We start from the raw sequence: 16,157 nt of genomic DNA on the forward strand, positions 1-16,157 counted from the left end.
CAGTGAGACCCAAGTCCCCAGAGAATTTGGGGGCTTTTGCTAAAGTCTAGGAATCTTTCAGGGGAGGATTCGCCTTTTTGATCTTACAGGGTCTGCATGAAATACAATGACAATAATAAATCCAATAGAATGTTACCCATAATTTATAATTACTGTGATTAATGTCATATTCCACATTCTCTAGGCTGCTGAAAGGAAGGTGAACATTGGCGTTCATAAATAAGCAGGATGATTTATTCATTTTTGTATTAACTTAGTATTCTGACACTCAGGAGCCTGCCTGGGAGACAGCATGAGAAAACACAACCACATCATTTATCATCCAAACCAGGTGAGAGTGAGAGGCAAGGTTATTAATCACTGCGAGACAGAAGGTGTGCGGCACACCTAAGCTAACAGCAAGGCTGGGATGGGCTCCGGCTCCCCTGGGCTCCGTTCAGACACCCCGGATCAGAGAGGATTGATTCTAGGCGCGTTCACTGGCTTCTCTGGCCTTAGGAGATGGCATGTGATGGAGGGGATCAATAGCAAGGGGCTGGTGTGAGAAAATTGGCAGATGTGCATGAGAGAAACTCCTAAGCCAAGCAGGGTGCTCCCACGCATGAGCCACAAAGACCCCAGAGGGGTGCACTAAAGATGGAACCCTCCTTTTCCTTACTTCTGGAGGCTGGAGTTCATTTCTTTTTGGCCCCTGTGTCCTCCCATGGTTGCTCATCTGTTGGGGTCTGGGTCCTAACCTCTTTCTCTAAGGAGCACAGACAAATTCAGTTTAACTTGGTTACTGATTGAATGACCTTATCTCCAAAGACAACCACCTTCTGAGCTACTTAAGGGTCAATGTACAGATTTTTAGGAACACAGTGGCCCCCAATGCAGCTTATCCCACACACCTGTGATTGAAGACAGGTATTTCTCAGTCAGAGTTAACGACCCATTTCCTCCTCCTCGCTCCCTCTCCAACTTGGCCCCTGTTCTCTGTGGGACTTGAGGGTTGCCAAGTGTCTGAGGACAGCTGAGCACACACTGCCAGTAGGCTCTGCATCTTGAGATGGAGATCTGTTCTTTCAATCCTGTTCCTTGCGTCCTTCCATCCTGCATGGAGACCCCAGACTGAGCAGGTCAGTGGCCTTGGTTCATGGCTGTGTTTATGTTCCTGCTCTGTGGCTGTCAGCAGGTCTCTGCTAATGAGGATTCTGTGTGTGTGTGTGTGTGTGTGTGTGTGTGTGTGTGTGTGTGTGTGTGTGAGAGAGAGAGAGAGAGAGAGAGAGAGAGAAACTATATACACAGCAGATAAAGATAAACGTCCTGCACAGAGGCTGCCCACAGGCAGCGAGCTCGGGCTTTGGAGTCCCTCCAAAGGGGAGGTAGAAGGGGAAAGAAGTTGTGTTGGTTCAGCAGCTGTGTTTCTGGACTGTCATGCTGCCAAGATAGAAAGGAATACACAGCCACCATGCTGGTCCCAGGGCTGGCAAAACCAGCTGAAACGCCCCAGGAGAAAGCAGGCAGACTCATAGGCAGGAAGCAGAAAGGCGAACAGCAGTTACAACGTCCCCCTGGGAAGTTGGTTCCCTGGATCCTGAAAGGGTGTGTTGTTCTGCAGAGCAGAGAGGCTCTGCCCAGGGACAAGCTTCTGGTGAGCCATCCTCTAAGCAGCTCCTGCCAAGCGCTTTGTGATGCCACGGGCAGCTCAGCTGATGGAGACCTGGCTTGGATTTCATGATGATGAATTGCAAAAGTGGTTGCCATTGCGGACATAACCCTGTAATGTGTCTGAGCCTGGCTCAAAAGCCATCATTCAGGAAAGCTTTAGACTTTGCCTTTTAGTGTTTGGTCCCAGCCTGAGCTCCAGGGCAGCGAGTGCATTCCTGTCCTGCTGCATGCTGGGAATGCAATTCCAGAGATGGATCAGCTTCCCTGGTCATGGAGGCAAATCCCGACTGAGCATGGGCTGCTTATTGTGTGTTTGTGCTCCTAGTGCACAAGGTCCTGTTTGTTCATAAGGTGCCTTTGAGGAGAACATGACTTCTGCTTAACGGAATGACAGAGAACTGAAGTAATAATGCATTGTTTTGAGAACTAGCTATTTCCCTGTAGGAGGGAAGCTGCATGGAGCTCGGGCAGAGCATCCTATTTTGATTGCAATTTGCAAAATCATCTTTTCTGTCAGTCATGCCTGTCCGCTGTGTGCCTCCTGGCAGGAGGATGGAATTGGAAGTGGCAGACACATCCTATGTACAGACCGTGCACCTGAGGGTAGTTTGCCCAAGTCATTACAGCTGTTTCAGCAAGGAGATTTCCAGGCCTTGGAGAGGGACTGATGTTAAGTTGAAAAAAGCCTGTCTGCCACCTGGAGGAACTGGGCACCCCATCCTGCATGTCCTGCAGCAACGGGCTGCCCTTGGCATGGTATAGACAGGTACAAACCTGTCCTCTGCTGGTGCCGTCTCTCAGCAGGGAGAGTATGGGCAGAGGTAATATTGCAGGTGCCAGCCCATGTGAGGTACAATTCCAGATTTAGGATTACAATCCCTGCAACACTGAGTGGGGTCTTCAGTTCTAATTTCTTATTTCCATGTTTGTTAATCAATCCAATAATAGTAACTGTCCTTCAGGTGTGATGGTTGAGGTGATACATGCAAGATATTCAATGTTCATTAACTGTTCAGTTAAGAGCAGTGAAGGTGAGCCATCCTCAATGGCAAGAATGGGGCCTTTGTTCATGTTCTTTGAGTCCAGCAGAGGAAACATGGTAGATGTTTAGAAACTGGTTTAGCTGCTGAACAAACAATTGGTGGAGATAAAATTGCACGGATCAGGACTGCAGACATGACTCAGCGGTTAGAGCGCTGGCTGCTCTTGCAGAGGACATGGGTTCAAGTCTCAACTCCCACATGCTGGCTAACAACTGTTCGTAATTCCAGTTCTAGGGGATCCAACATCCCCTTCTGACCTCCATAGGCATTGCATGACACGGGTGCACTTACACACATGCAGGCAATATAGGCCAAAAAAATCATAAGTAAAATATTTAAAAACACTGGAGAGATCCATGCACATTCTGCCTCCTTCCAGAATAATGCTAACATGGAATAATGAAAATTAATCAATGGCAGAATGGTACATTCCATGGAGGCCTTCCAAAAAGTACGTCTGGACGTTTGTAAATGGTGCTTAAAGTTCCGCAGAAACACACATATACCTCAGACATGCTGAAAAATCAAGAGAGGAGCAGAACACAGTGGTTTGACGTGGACTTGGGGCTTGAACTGAGTTCAAATCCCAGTTCCACAGTTTGCGAGTGCCGTTGACAGAAGCTGTGGGCCTACCATCTTGGAGTCACCACCTTCTTATCTGTCGCACTCACCACATAACAAACACTTTCATTTTGCTCACTATACGTCAGTTACTAATCTAAGTGTTTTCCATTGAATTCTGGTATTTTTCTGTCATCTCGAAGATGCCTACACAGCCTGCCTTTAGCTGTGGGACTTAATCACACTTTAAGTCAGTTCTCAGGAATGGAATCATTTTGACAGTGAGAGCCTAAGAAGTAGTGAGAGGCTTCCAGAGGGCGGAGACCTGGTGGTGCAGGGAAGGCTGGGGATTGCCCCTCGTTCTTCATGGAAAGGCCTATACAGGGGAAGAGCACCCGGTGGGACGACACGTGGAGGGTAAGGCAGGTGGGCAAACTATAGATGTGGACTTGGTGGAGAGGGTAAAGAAGCAGACCTTTACAGAGTCTGACCAGACTGGAGGCTCCTTAGAGAATCAGGACCAAAGAGCCAGGAGGGAGCTGGGGTGATGGTAAGAGACCTGGACAGAAGGACTCTTCTGTTGTTTCTGTATCGAGTGGGTAGGGATATCATTTGAGGGTGTCAGGACACAAAGCCTGCAATGGCTGTGGAGCCTGACCCAGACCCACGGCCGGGGCCGAGATGGAATGTCCTTCCTGGTTTCTTCACACACCCAATGCCTCTTCTTCCCGCTCCAGGTTTGTCCGTGGGGCCTGCTGAGCAGGGGGCCTCTGGGTACTCCAAAAGTGGCATAACTGTGATGCATTGAGACATGAGAGTTTGTCGGATTCATCCATGGTGAGCAAGGAGGAACTAGACCGTCAGAGCAATGGATGCAGAAAGGCCCACAGGGGCTGCTGCCTGTGGAAAGGAAGGGCTCAGGCAGAGCCAGGCTGTGGTGGGGCTGCCCACTCAGTGCCTCTTATGGGTCATCACAGTCAACTGGTGCCTCTTCTTCCCACTCCAGGTTTGTCCGTGGGGCCTGCTGAGCAGGGGGCCTCTGGGTGGCTCCAAAAGTGGCATAACTGCGATGCATTGAGACATGAGAGTTTGTCAGATTCATCCATGGTGAGCGAGGAGGAGCTAGACCGTGAGAGCAATGGATGCAGAAAGGCCCACAGGGGCTGCTGCCTGTGGAAAGGAAGGGCTCAGGCAGAGCCAGGCTGTGGTGGGGCTGCCCACTCAGTGCCTCTTATGGGTCATCACAGTCAACTGACCCAGCCTAGAGTCATCTGAGAGGAAAGCCTCAGTTGAGGAATTTCCCAGATCAGATTGGCCTGTGGGCATGTCTGTGGGCGACTGACTTGATTATTAACTGGTGCAGGAGGGCCCAGCCCACTGTGGGCAGCACCATCCCTAGGCAGATGGTCCTGGGGTGTATAAGAAACTAGCTAGGCATGAGCCTGTGAGACGCAGTGAGCCAGCACGCAGCATGCCTCCATGGTCTCTGCTTCCAGGTCTTCCATGACTCCTGTCCTGACTTCCCTCGGTGATGGACTGGGATCTGCACATGTAAGCCAAATAAACCTCTTCCCCTAAGTTGCTTTGGGTTAAAGTGTTTTATCACAGCATCAAGAAAGCAAATTAGAACAGTCCTGTGGAGACCGTGGCTCAGAATTGGGCTAACGGGGGCTCTAGGCTCAAAAATACATCTCAAGACCCAACTGCTTGCCCCCAATGCTGGTGATCTAGCCATAGAGAGCTGAGGCATGAACACAGGAGGGCACAATGGTAGGTTCTGGAAGGAGAAGGAAGAAGCCTGAGCCGGCATCACAAGTCATCCTGCAACTGCAGGGGCTTTCTTCTGGGATTGGGGGTATCTTGTAGGAAGCTGACCGGGTGGTTGGCCTGGGAAGGAAAAGTGGGCAGCTATGGACTATGGCAAGAGGGCAGATAAGACATGGTTTCCAGACAGAACAGGAAGCGTGCTGGGAAGAAGGGCAGGAGTTCAGAATGTAGGTTGGGGCAGGAAGGCACAAGGTTGGACAGACATAGAGGTATCTGGTTCTGAAGGACCCTGGGAATGAGATGGGTGTCTGCGTTTGGCATATCCTGACTGGGGAGGTAAGGTTACGACCCAGGCTGGCGCTGTCCCTGTGAGGCTGGAACCTGGGCTGACATTGTCCTGGTGGGGCTGGGACCTGGGCTGCAGCTGTCCCTGTGAGGCTGTGACCCAGGCTGGTGCTGTCCCTGTTCCCATCTCCAGGGTGTTCTGCTGCCCAGGTCTCAGCTTGATGGCCTCTTTGCAGCTTGTTTTACAAAGTGTTGTACTGACTGCCACCTGTGAGCCCATCTGTGCACCACAAAGACCAGCAGCCTCTGATGCTGCGCCCTTCCACCCAGGTATGTGGATGGCAGCTTGGTCTAGGGCTGGTACCAGGAGACTCCTCGGGAGCAGGGCCATCCCAGGCCAGGTCAGCAGCCCCCAGTCAGTGGCTCCTATCGTTTGGCTTACCCTCCTCACCATGCACAACCACACATACAACACTATAACAACACATTACACCCCACACATAACCAAATATGCACTGCAGAGGACACACTAAACACTACATTCAGCACATACCACACAGTATACACAGGACACACACAAAATATACGGTCTACACATAATGGCAGAGCACACTTCATACTACACAGCATGCCTATGACTCACACACCACAGCACTCCACATACTTCAATTATACAGTCCACCATATCCCATCTGACCCACACACATGACACATTGTACATGTGATACAGACAACTTACACACGACACACCTGCTATTGAATATCAAATGTCCTTCAAAGGCTTGCATGTTAAAGTCTCTGGCTTACCTCTCTCGCTCCACTTTAAGATGGTGGAACATTTAGGAAATGGGGCCTAGGCGAGGAGGAAGCTAGGTTTGGAGCATGCCCTTGAAGGATAGGAGGACCATGGCCCCTTCCTGTTTCTCTTTGCTTCCCAGACACCATGAGGCGAGCAGAACTTATTTACCATAACACAGTAGTGTTACCACAGAGCCAAAGCAACAGTGCCTGGGACTGGGCACAGAAGCCGAAATGAACCATTTTCACACAGTAAGTGGATCATCTCAGGGATTTTGTTATAGTTACACAAAGCTGAATAAGCGTACCACACACCACACAACAGAAAACGTGGGATGGTTAATCCTGACTGTTAACTTAGTGGGACTTAGAATCACCATGGAAACAAGTCTCTGGGTGTGTCTCTGAGGGACTATCTAGATCAGGTTTATTAAGGTGGAATGACCTGTTCTGAACATGGGAGATACCATTCTGGGTTCCAAGACTGAAGGAAAGGGGAAGCAGGCTGAGCACCAGCACATCCTCTGCTTCCTGACTGTGGACGCGACGAGAGCAGCCGCCTCATCCTATGTCAGGCCTTCCCGCCACGACGGACTGTGCACTCGAAGTCGAGCCAAAGCAAACCCTTCCTCCCTTACATGGCTTCCGTCAGGTATTGGGATACACTTCGTGCTATACTCAAAGCACACTGTGCATGATGCGTTCCATGCACAGCAACATCTGGCACAGTCTACCCACATTGCACACATGGCACACCAAACATACCAAGCACACGTACACCGCACACACGTACTACACTCGTGCAGTTCTTCATGTTGTGCTGACAACAGGTTCGGTCTTCCTTCGCATGCAGTTAGCAAACACCTTCCAGAGCTTCCGCTGGGCAGCAGTGGCTATTCCAGACACTTGGGCTCAGCAATGTTTTCATCTGCATGTGTGTCTGAAGGGGCGCTGCTGTCTTGGGTTTCTCGGCCCTTTCTATCTTGCTCACATGACAGAAATTAACATGTTGTGGTACACATACTGTCTGCTGCACCAATTTGTACCATCGGGGAAGTAAGAACAGACACCAAAATAGGCACAACGAACCCACCAGCATGCTGCTGCTGCCTCCTTGGTAAGACCAGCACCATGGGCTTTTTGAAAATAATGTGAGTAATTTCTGTCCAGTAAGCTCATGGAATTCATGAACATGGTGTTTCAAACCGAGAATTTGCTGCCTTCCTGGAAAAGAAATTTGACTCTCAGCAGAACATTAGGACTGTGTTTCCGAGCTTGTTATGGTCGCTATTCTGGGGTACCACGTCAGAACCTCTGACTTGTTCTTGTCCCTTGGTCACTGTCACACCCATACTCAGCAGGAGGCTGATGGATTCCTGCTTGCAGGTTGCCCTGTTAATGAACTTGATGCATTCCATATGTTTAGCAACATATTTATCAGGTATGTTGCTAAAATTCCTTCTGTGGGAGGGGGGTGTGGGGGTTGTAAACAATGTCCTCCCCCGCCTCCCTTGGTCCCGACAAACGGAGGTACCGATTTTGCCAAACTGTAGTCTGGGAAAACAGTGAGATTACTGGGCTTACTTACAGAGCAGTGGGCGAGGGTTTACTTACAGGAGTATGGGTGCTCCCTCCCTAAGGCCGCACCAGAAAGTCTTCACCCAAGCATGGATGGGGGCTTCCCCACAGCTGCACATGATGATGGAAGAGAGTCCTCCCCAGTCTTCACCAGCTTATATACTCTAGACCCTCCCCAGGCCGCGTGCAATTGGACTCCCTGATCACCAGGCTGGGAGGTGTGGCTGGACTCTCAGGGGAAGGTCCAGTGATATTCCCTGCCCTTTCTTCCAAGCAAGAGAGTGAGGGGTGTAAACAGTCACCAAGGCAGCTGTGAGGACTTTAGGCAAGGAGGGCACCATAGCTAAGCTCAGGAATGTGGCTTCTGTCGGAGGACAGTCCTACACAATGACATGTGGGAAGTGGTTACTGACAATGTGGAGGCCCTGAGAGTTGACTTGTCTCAATCGGACAGTGACTCAGGTTGGTCAGAGATACGTGTGAACCTGAGGCCCTGCACACGTGGTGGAGTCGGTCTCCTGAAGGCGTAAGATTATGCCATGCTCAGGAGACCCAAGCAGAAAGCAAAGAGCACAGTTAACGCTAAGCCCTCATTTTTCTTTTCCTTTAAATGCTCTATATGCATTGAGAGCTTCCCTGTTTTGATAACAGCCCATATGTAGTGGCTTTAAATCATCCTGCCTTGTGTGTCCCTAGAATAACCAGCGATGAAGACACCTCTTGAGAGAGTGGAAGAGGAACGAATTAGTGAATGGATCACTGACTGACTGGAGCTTTTAAAACTTTTAAAATAGGCTTCTTATCAGTCAACAGCCACAACCACAAAAAACTCTATCAGCGATAATGTTTTATTCATTTCTTTGGAGCCATGATTCAAAAAATTGAAATCAGTCAGGGATACTGAAGAGTTTCTAAAATTTTTTTATTACATCTATTAAGTGGGAAAAGAAGAGCATGTGTGCCATGGTGTGTGGGGGTCAGACGGAAGCCTGCAGGGGCCAACATTCCTTCTACCATGGGGAATCTGTGGACCAAGCTCAGCTCATCAGGCTTGGTGGCCAGCACCCTTACCTGCCAAGCCAGCTGCAGCTTCTTTAGAGAATAGTACATATTATAATACCTTTCATGCCATAAGTGGTTAAATACATGAAGCCTAATTTGACCATTAAACCAACGGATGTTCTTAAATACCAACCTCTGCACCAGTCACCAAGGGAAGAACTGGGATCAAGCAACAGCAAAACTTGTCCAAATCCCCTGCCTTATGGAGTTTATATTGTCAGCAGAACCAGGACCAAGAAATGAGCACAGCAGAGATTGTGTATACCATGCGTGCATGTGTAATGTGCACATGTTTGCACATATACAAATGTATATATACATGTGACATGTATGCAAATGTGAACACATATAAACATTTATCCTAGAAGAGACTGTGATGGTTTATAGTGATGTCAACTTGACAGGATCTAGAACCACCAAAGAGACAGCCCTTCGGACTTGTCTGTGAGGAGTTAAGATTAGGTTAACTGAGGTGGGAAGACCCATCTTAAATGTGGGTGATGCTGACTCCTGGGCTGAGGTCCTAAAAGGAGAAGGTGACTCGAGCATCAGCATCCAGCACTCTCTGCTTCCTGACCACAGATGCTGAGTGATGTTCTCCTGTCTTCAGGACTTCCCCGTCATAATGGACGGAGCCCTGGGACCGTGAGCCAAAATAAACTCTTTCTCCTTGAAGTTGCTTTTATCGTAGAAACAGAGAAAGTCAGACAGTTATTAATACCATGGGAACTGTTCAGGGCAGGGTATGGGTGTTTGAGGGGCTGGGGCGATAGCTCAGCTGGTAAAGTGTTTGCCATGCAAGTATGAAGGTCTGAGTTCAAGGCCCAGGACCCAGGTAAAAAGCCAGGTCTGGTGCTATCACCTGTAATCCCATCACTGTAGAAATGGAGATGGGTGGATCTCCCAGGCTTTCTGGCCAACAAGCCACGTCCATTACGTGAGCCCTAGGCAGTGAGACCCTGATCTCAAAAAATAGACGGCAGCTGAGGAATGACGTCAAGGCTGTTGTGTAACCCCACACTTATGTCTGCGTGTCATGCAGTCCCCCTCCCTACAAACACACAGAAGAAATGACCATGTGTGGTTTGCAATTTGGAATTGCAGGTCAGGATGGGCTCGCTGGAAGATGTTATTTCTGTGCGCAGAGTGGGGCGGGAAAGATAGCCATGTGGGCATCTGGGGCTCAGCCTCCTCCTCTGAGTGGGGTGAGGTTCCAGGACAGTCATCCGAGCGTAGGACTGAGGAGGATTAGCTAAGGGGCACATGGAGGTTGCTCTCCTCCATCAAGTCTGTGCACAGGCTTTGTTCGGGACCGGGAGCATCCTGGACACAGTACTGGTGAGGAACCTTTGCTGGCTGGACAGGGAGGTGCAGAGGCTTCTCTGTAAATTTTGAATGGGACCTTCTTGGTTAGATCTGACAGTGTGAGCTGTTGAGGACTCCTGACTACTTTACAACCTTAATTCGGTCCTGGTAACTTATTCCAAGTCTGTGCACAGGCTTTGTTCGGGACCGGGAGCCTCCTGGACACAGAACTGGTGAGGAACCTTTGCGGGCTGGACAGGGAGGTGCAGAGGCTTCTCTGTAAATTTTGAATGGGACCTTCTTGGTTAGATCTGACAGTGTGAGCTGTTGAGGACTCCTGACTACTTTACAACCTTAATTCGGTCCTGGTAACTTATTTTAGCAAGTCTTTCAATTCCATAAATACTATTACTCATTTTCACTTCCAGGTACCATTTAACTGGGGCTCACAGACGTGTAGCTGGAGTGGTTACTTTTGTCTTGACTAAAGCACGGGGTGAAGTTGAGCTCATGTGCTCTGGACGGAGTAGGGCTACAAACCCAGAGGAATACCCAACACCATCATAGCTGGGAAGGAGCTGGAATACTTTGCATGCCTGTACATGCACCTGGATCCACAGCTGCACCCTGCCTGCAACGTGTGCGTGTGGTCTCAGGTGACTGCCCTGTTTGTAAAGTAACATAGGCTACTTCTGCAAATGACCTGATGAGCTCGTATTGAGATAATGTATGCAAAGCTTCTAGAACAGTCCCTAGCACTAAGTGCTCCTTTAAAGTTTAATGATAGCAGTTTTTATTTATTTCTAAAGCCAGTAATGGCTATATCTGAAGGATAGCTTTTCTAATGATGGGATTTTAGGCCCTGTAGGAGGATAGATATTGTTTGAACTCTCCACTTGCCTCAAACCAAACCCCAAAGCCACACATTTCTGACAGGCCTGTGCTCTCTGTGCACATACGCCTGTTTCCTCGCTGAAGCACCATTTGGGGGCGGGTGTGTGACAGGGTTGTTGGAAGATTTTCCCATCAGAAAATGCACTAACCAGAGCTTTGAGATAATGAGTTGGTAAATGTTTGCCTTGAAAGCTGGAGGACTTGAGTTTGGTCCCCAGAACCCACTAGAAAGCCAGGCATGGTCATACCAGGGAGGGAGAGACAGGGGGGTCGCTGGGGAGGCAGAGACAGGGGGTAGCGCTGGGTCTTCCTGGACAGCTGAGCCTAATCAGTGAGCTTCAAGTTCAGTATGTGGCTTTTTCAAAGAAAGAAAAAAAGAGAGAAAGGAAAAGAAAGAAAGAAAAAGAAAAGCAAAGGCAAAAATGGTGGTCGGTACCTGAGGAACAAGACCCAAGGCTGTCTTCTTGCCTCCACTTGAGAGAGAGAGAGAGAGAGAGAGAGAGAGAGAGAGAGAGAGAGAACACGGACTGCCAGGTAGTGGTACCACTGTAAAGCCTCCTGTGCGTGGCAGGCAGAGCTGTATGTATGCTGGCTGACCTTCCTCTCCAGACTCATTCTGTGGTAGAAGTGGTTTTGCATCCAAGTCCGTGTCTGCCACCAATCCACCCCACTCCTGGTTGCATTCCTCAGCCGTCTCCTGTGTGGTGCACTGTGCTCTCTTAGAAAGTGACGGTGAGGTCGCTGGGCAGGTTTTTTTTTTTTTTTTTCATCACAATTATCACCTGGAGTGGCTCATTTTTAGCTGAGAAATCATGAGTCATGGGTATTAATGCCATGGTGCTTTGGCAAAAGCATGAGGTGGGTAGAGGGTGGGTACAACCGGATCGATGCTCCCTACTTGTGAGGTGAGCAGCTGTAAGAGCTGAGGCAGTTGTTGCCTCTGTTCACATGACAGGAAAGCTGGCTAGGGAGAATTCAAGGCTATGTTCTCAGAGCACGTAATATAAAGAAAACAGAGACCCTTGAGTTAGGGTTTCCTGGAGAAAGAATGAGTAAGTTCTCCCTGACATATAAAGAGATTTGATACAGGAAACTGGCTCTCACACTTTTAGGGACTCAGAAGTTTCAAGATCTGAGTTGGCAAGCAGGATACCCAGGAGAAAGGATGTTGTAGATTTAGTTGGGTCTCAAAGCCTGGGAATCAGGAGTGTTGATGGCGTGTGCTCCAATTGGAAAGCCAGTATGCTCAGGACTTAAGAAGAGCCAAGTTTCAGTTCAAGTCCAACAGCAAAAAAAGTCTGAAGTCTCCATTCAAACAGGCAGGCAGAGGCCCCTCGCATCTCAGGAAGGTCAGCTTTTGTTCTGTCAGGTGTATAGCTGGTTAGACAAGGGCTAGTCTACATCAGGGAGAGCCATTCACTTTGCTCCGTCTGCCAACTCAAATGTTAGTCCCATCCCCAGACACTTTCCCACATACCAGAATAATATTTGACCAAACAGCGGGGTCTCTAGGGTCCAGCCAACATGTCATACAACATTAATCACCAACAGCCTCCCTCTCTTATTTACCTGATCCCATGTTAGGATTCTGTTTGGCTCTGCATGGCTGATGACTACCGTGTGGACCAATCTCTGTGGTTGAGGAGACACAGTTGGTGCCAACATGACGGAGCAGGCGGGTTACTGCAGTTGATGGCTCCAGCAGGGTCCTGTGAGGGGAGTTCTCCACAGTGAAGACGTGACAGTTAACATTTTGCTTGGTAAAGTCTTATAGTAGGGTGTTCGGCAGCCTTTGTCACAGTGGCAACATTTCTGATATAAGCAGTTAAAGGAAAGGTTTAGTTTTGCAGTTTTGGAAGTTTCAGTCCACAGTCAGCTGGCTCTGTTACCTGAATCAGGATGGACTATCATGGTGGTGAAAGACTGCGATAGAGGCTGCTCTCCTCATCACAGCCGGGAAGCAGGGAGACAGGGGAAGAGGACGTGGCAGGGGCAAGTTACGCCCTTCAAAGGCAGCTGGCAGGGACCGACTTCCTCCACCTAGACTTACCTTCTCCAGTTGCCACCACCTCCTACTAGAAGGGAACCTTCTAGTATATGGAGCACCTATAGTAACCCTCCCACCCTCCAGGGTCCACCCTCCCTTTCATCTTGGGGGAGGGTACAGAAAAAATGCAAGAGCTGACAGATGGGGAGGAGTGCTGGACATGACATGACAGTTCCACACATGAACTCACAAGACTGCACAAGATCAAGCCAGTTACACATGCCAGCATGGAGCAGGGAGGGTCTCCAGGCCCCACCTCTAGCTGAGGAGCAAGCGGCAGTTGATAGCTGCTGGGAGAGGGAGAGTCACTTTTCCTTGGGGGTGTGGCCACTGGTAGGTTCCCAGGCTCCAGTGGATGACTCCACACTTGTGTGCGTGTGGGCAGCACTAACTGGACCCAGTGGGTTCTAAAAATAAAGAAGATATGAAGTTAGGTGTTGGGGGATATGGGGGTGGTGGGGAGGAGTTGGATGCAGGGAGTGGAAGGTGGATATTGATAGAATATGTGAATTGCAAAAGAGCCAAAAGCCTCATTAGGGAAAGCCATAAATCCCTTAAAGTGTCTAACTGGCCCTAAATTGGCAGCCTGGCCTTGCTCAAGCCTGGCCTATCAACTGGTCACTCCCTGGACTGAGAGAGACTGTTTGTGGAGCCCACCTGCCTCCTTTAGTGCTACAGATAACTCACCCGCCTGTCTGAGGAAAGAGACCCTCAAAGGACACCAAACCCGGCACTAATTCAACTCCCCACGAAGTGCAGCTATGCCTCACTCCTTTCTTATTAAAACCCTCGTTTCTTTGTCTGGTTGTAGACGCTTGGTCCTGAGGCAGCCTCTGTCTCTGACTGTATCATCTTTGAACGAAGGACGGTAAATTCCTTGCCTGTTGCAGGTCTGGCTCTGGTTTCTGGTTTCATACTTTCTCTATCTTTCCTTTTATTTTCCAAAAATCTAACAGATAAAATCCAGATACATTGTATATGCGTATGAAAATTTCAAAGAATAGATAAACAAACTGAATTCACAACGGATTGATTCCTTGATTAGGTCAAGGCCCTCATGATCCAGTCATTTTCCACAAACCTCCACTGGCTTCTAAAATTGTCCAGTGGAGAGAGCAACCAAGCTAACTGACTGTGGCCTCAAAGCCTGGTGAGTCGCAGGCTTCCGTCCCATCTTCCTCCCAGGTTTCCTGACAGGAAGAACTGCCCCCCCCCCCCCCGAGCCATCACTGTCTGACACTTCCAACCACCGTGGCCTGTGTTGTCCTGATTCTGAAGGCTGCTTCCGAGACTGCTGGGCACCCTACATGGTAGAGAAACGGCTGTTAGGAGCTCGTTCCCCACTCCCATTTCTCCTCCCCCAGCGCTCACTGCTTTTTCTAGTAATTCCTGACCCAGGATTGCTTCTCTGCCATTAATTTCATGGTTTGTACCTTTCTAACCACATAACTGCCGTTATTATCCACCTGTGACTCCTACGAGCAGGGCATTTATCAGAGGTCTCTTTTTGAGTAAATAACGAACTGAGAAATTTATATCCCCCAGGACAGTGGAGCATTTGGGAGTCATCAATCACGGCTGAATGTGTGTGATTTAGGCAGTCTCCTAGAGGCAGTGCTTGAGACAGAGGAGAGAAAAACAGCCTGCTCTGCTAGAAACTTTATCATCCATGCTCCCGAGAGCAAGTGTAATGTGGTGGCATGGAGCCAGCAGGCCAAGGCTGGGAGCCAGGGTCTTGGGGGTGCTATGGCATGTCAGATACCCAGCCCCCACTGTCAAAGTCACACAGTCCTTGATAGAGTGACTGTAAATGCCCGCTTCTCTGCAGATGGGGGTCTTAGCTGTGAGCGGTACAGATGGGATGCTGGGCTGGGAGCCAGAGAAATGGGAGCTTGGGCATTCTTGGCCCTGCGTTCATCCGTGGCTCAACTTCTGGGTTCTCCCCAAGGCCTGTTGCTCCTCATGGAACTTCCACCTGGTGGCCTTTGGCTTTGCCCAATGCTTTCTGAACTGAATCAGAACTCACCTCCCTGCTGTGCTTTTTGAAGTGTGGTTAAAGGAAATTATGATCCCATAAAACAGAAACTAAGACAGAAAGGGTTGGTTTCTACCCACCAGACTCTAGTCCTCAGAAACAAGACAAAGGGTACTGTTGCACCAAATTTTCCATCACAATATTCCTCTTAAGTTACAGTTTGGGGAATAAGAGTATTTATTTGGGCTTGTCAACTAAGTTTAGAGGGTCACTTACAAAGACATGAACTCTCATAGGCTTTTGCTTTCCCATATTTGAGATGCGTGCCATCCTGTCCAGTCTTCACGCTCTGTTCCAAAATAGTGACTACCCCATTCATGGCTGTGCTGGGAAGTCCACACCCAAACGTAAATTCTGTGGCTTTCTGACAGCCCCACAAAATGGCGAGAGACTTGCCTGTGGCTTTCCTGGCTTATACATCCTTAGCCTCTCCCCTTCACGCAGACTCCTTCCACAGAGCATGGAAAGGAGGCGGGACTATAGCTTGCCACCTTAGTGGATGGAGGAACTTCCAGGTCACAGACAGGAATGGCTGAAGGACTTCCCAAAGGGCCACTCTGAAAAACCACAGCCACACAGGAGGGTGGAGGAGGGAAGGTTTCAGGGCCCTGCAAAAACCACATGAGGGTGGAGGTGGGAAATCTTGAGAGCCAGCCATGCTTAAGGACTCCTGGTATGATGACCTTCCTTCCAGGTCCCTGAGTACAGAGATCAAACTCACTCAGGCAGCAAGAGCTCAGCTCTTAGCTTGCCCCCAAGACAGCAAGACTCTGCAGACAGGAGAGTCCAGACCCTCTTCTTCACTCTGCCCTACCTGCTTCCCAGCTTTAAAGAGAGCCATTCAAAGATGTGTTCAAAGTTAGCTAAAATTATAAAGTCTAGGGCCCGCTAAAGAGAGAAAATGCGTATTTGTCTTTCTGAGACTGACTTAATAACTTCATTCTTCTTTAGGGATGAAAAAGATTCCATTATGTTTATAAAGCACCTTTTCTTTATACATTCATATAATCATATATGCACACAGAACAGAAAAGTACACTTGAAATTGTCTAGGGAATGAAAGTGACCAGTGGGAGGAGGGAAGGGGGAGACGGGGAGGCTGGTGGGGAATGAGGATCAGATGCTCCAAGTA

At 49.1% G+C, this 16,157-nt stretch overlaps 1 long non-coding RNA gene across 1 annotated transcript in view; it reads left to right on the plus strand.

Moving 5' to 3' along the window:
* The first annotated feature begins 1,045 nt into the window (after positions 1–1,045).
* The window catches only part of LOC103745330, a 20,940-nt gene continuing 5,828 nt past the window's right edge, over positions 1,046–16,157 (plus strand). The window contains exon 1 of the long non-coding RNA XR_607747.2: positions 1,046–1,118. This is a non-coding gene — a long non-coding RNA (uncharacterized LOC103745330). The remainder of the gene's footprint in view (positions 1,119–16,157) is intronic.

This window comes from Nannospalax galili, unplaced genomic scaffold, assembly GCF_000622305.1.
Source record: "Nannospalax galili isolate Female #2095 unplaced genomic scaffold, S.galili_v1.0 scaffold302, whole genome shotgun sequence".
Lineage (NCBI taxonomy): Eukaryota > Metazoa > Chordata > Mammalia > Rodentia > Spalacidae > Nannospalax > Nannospalax galili.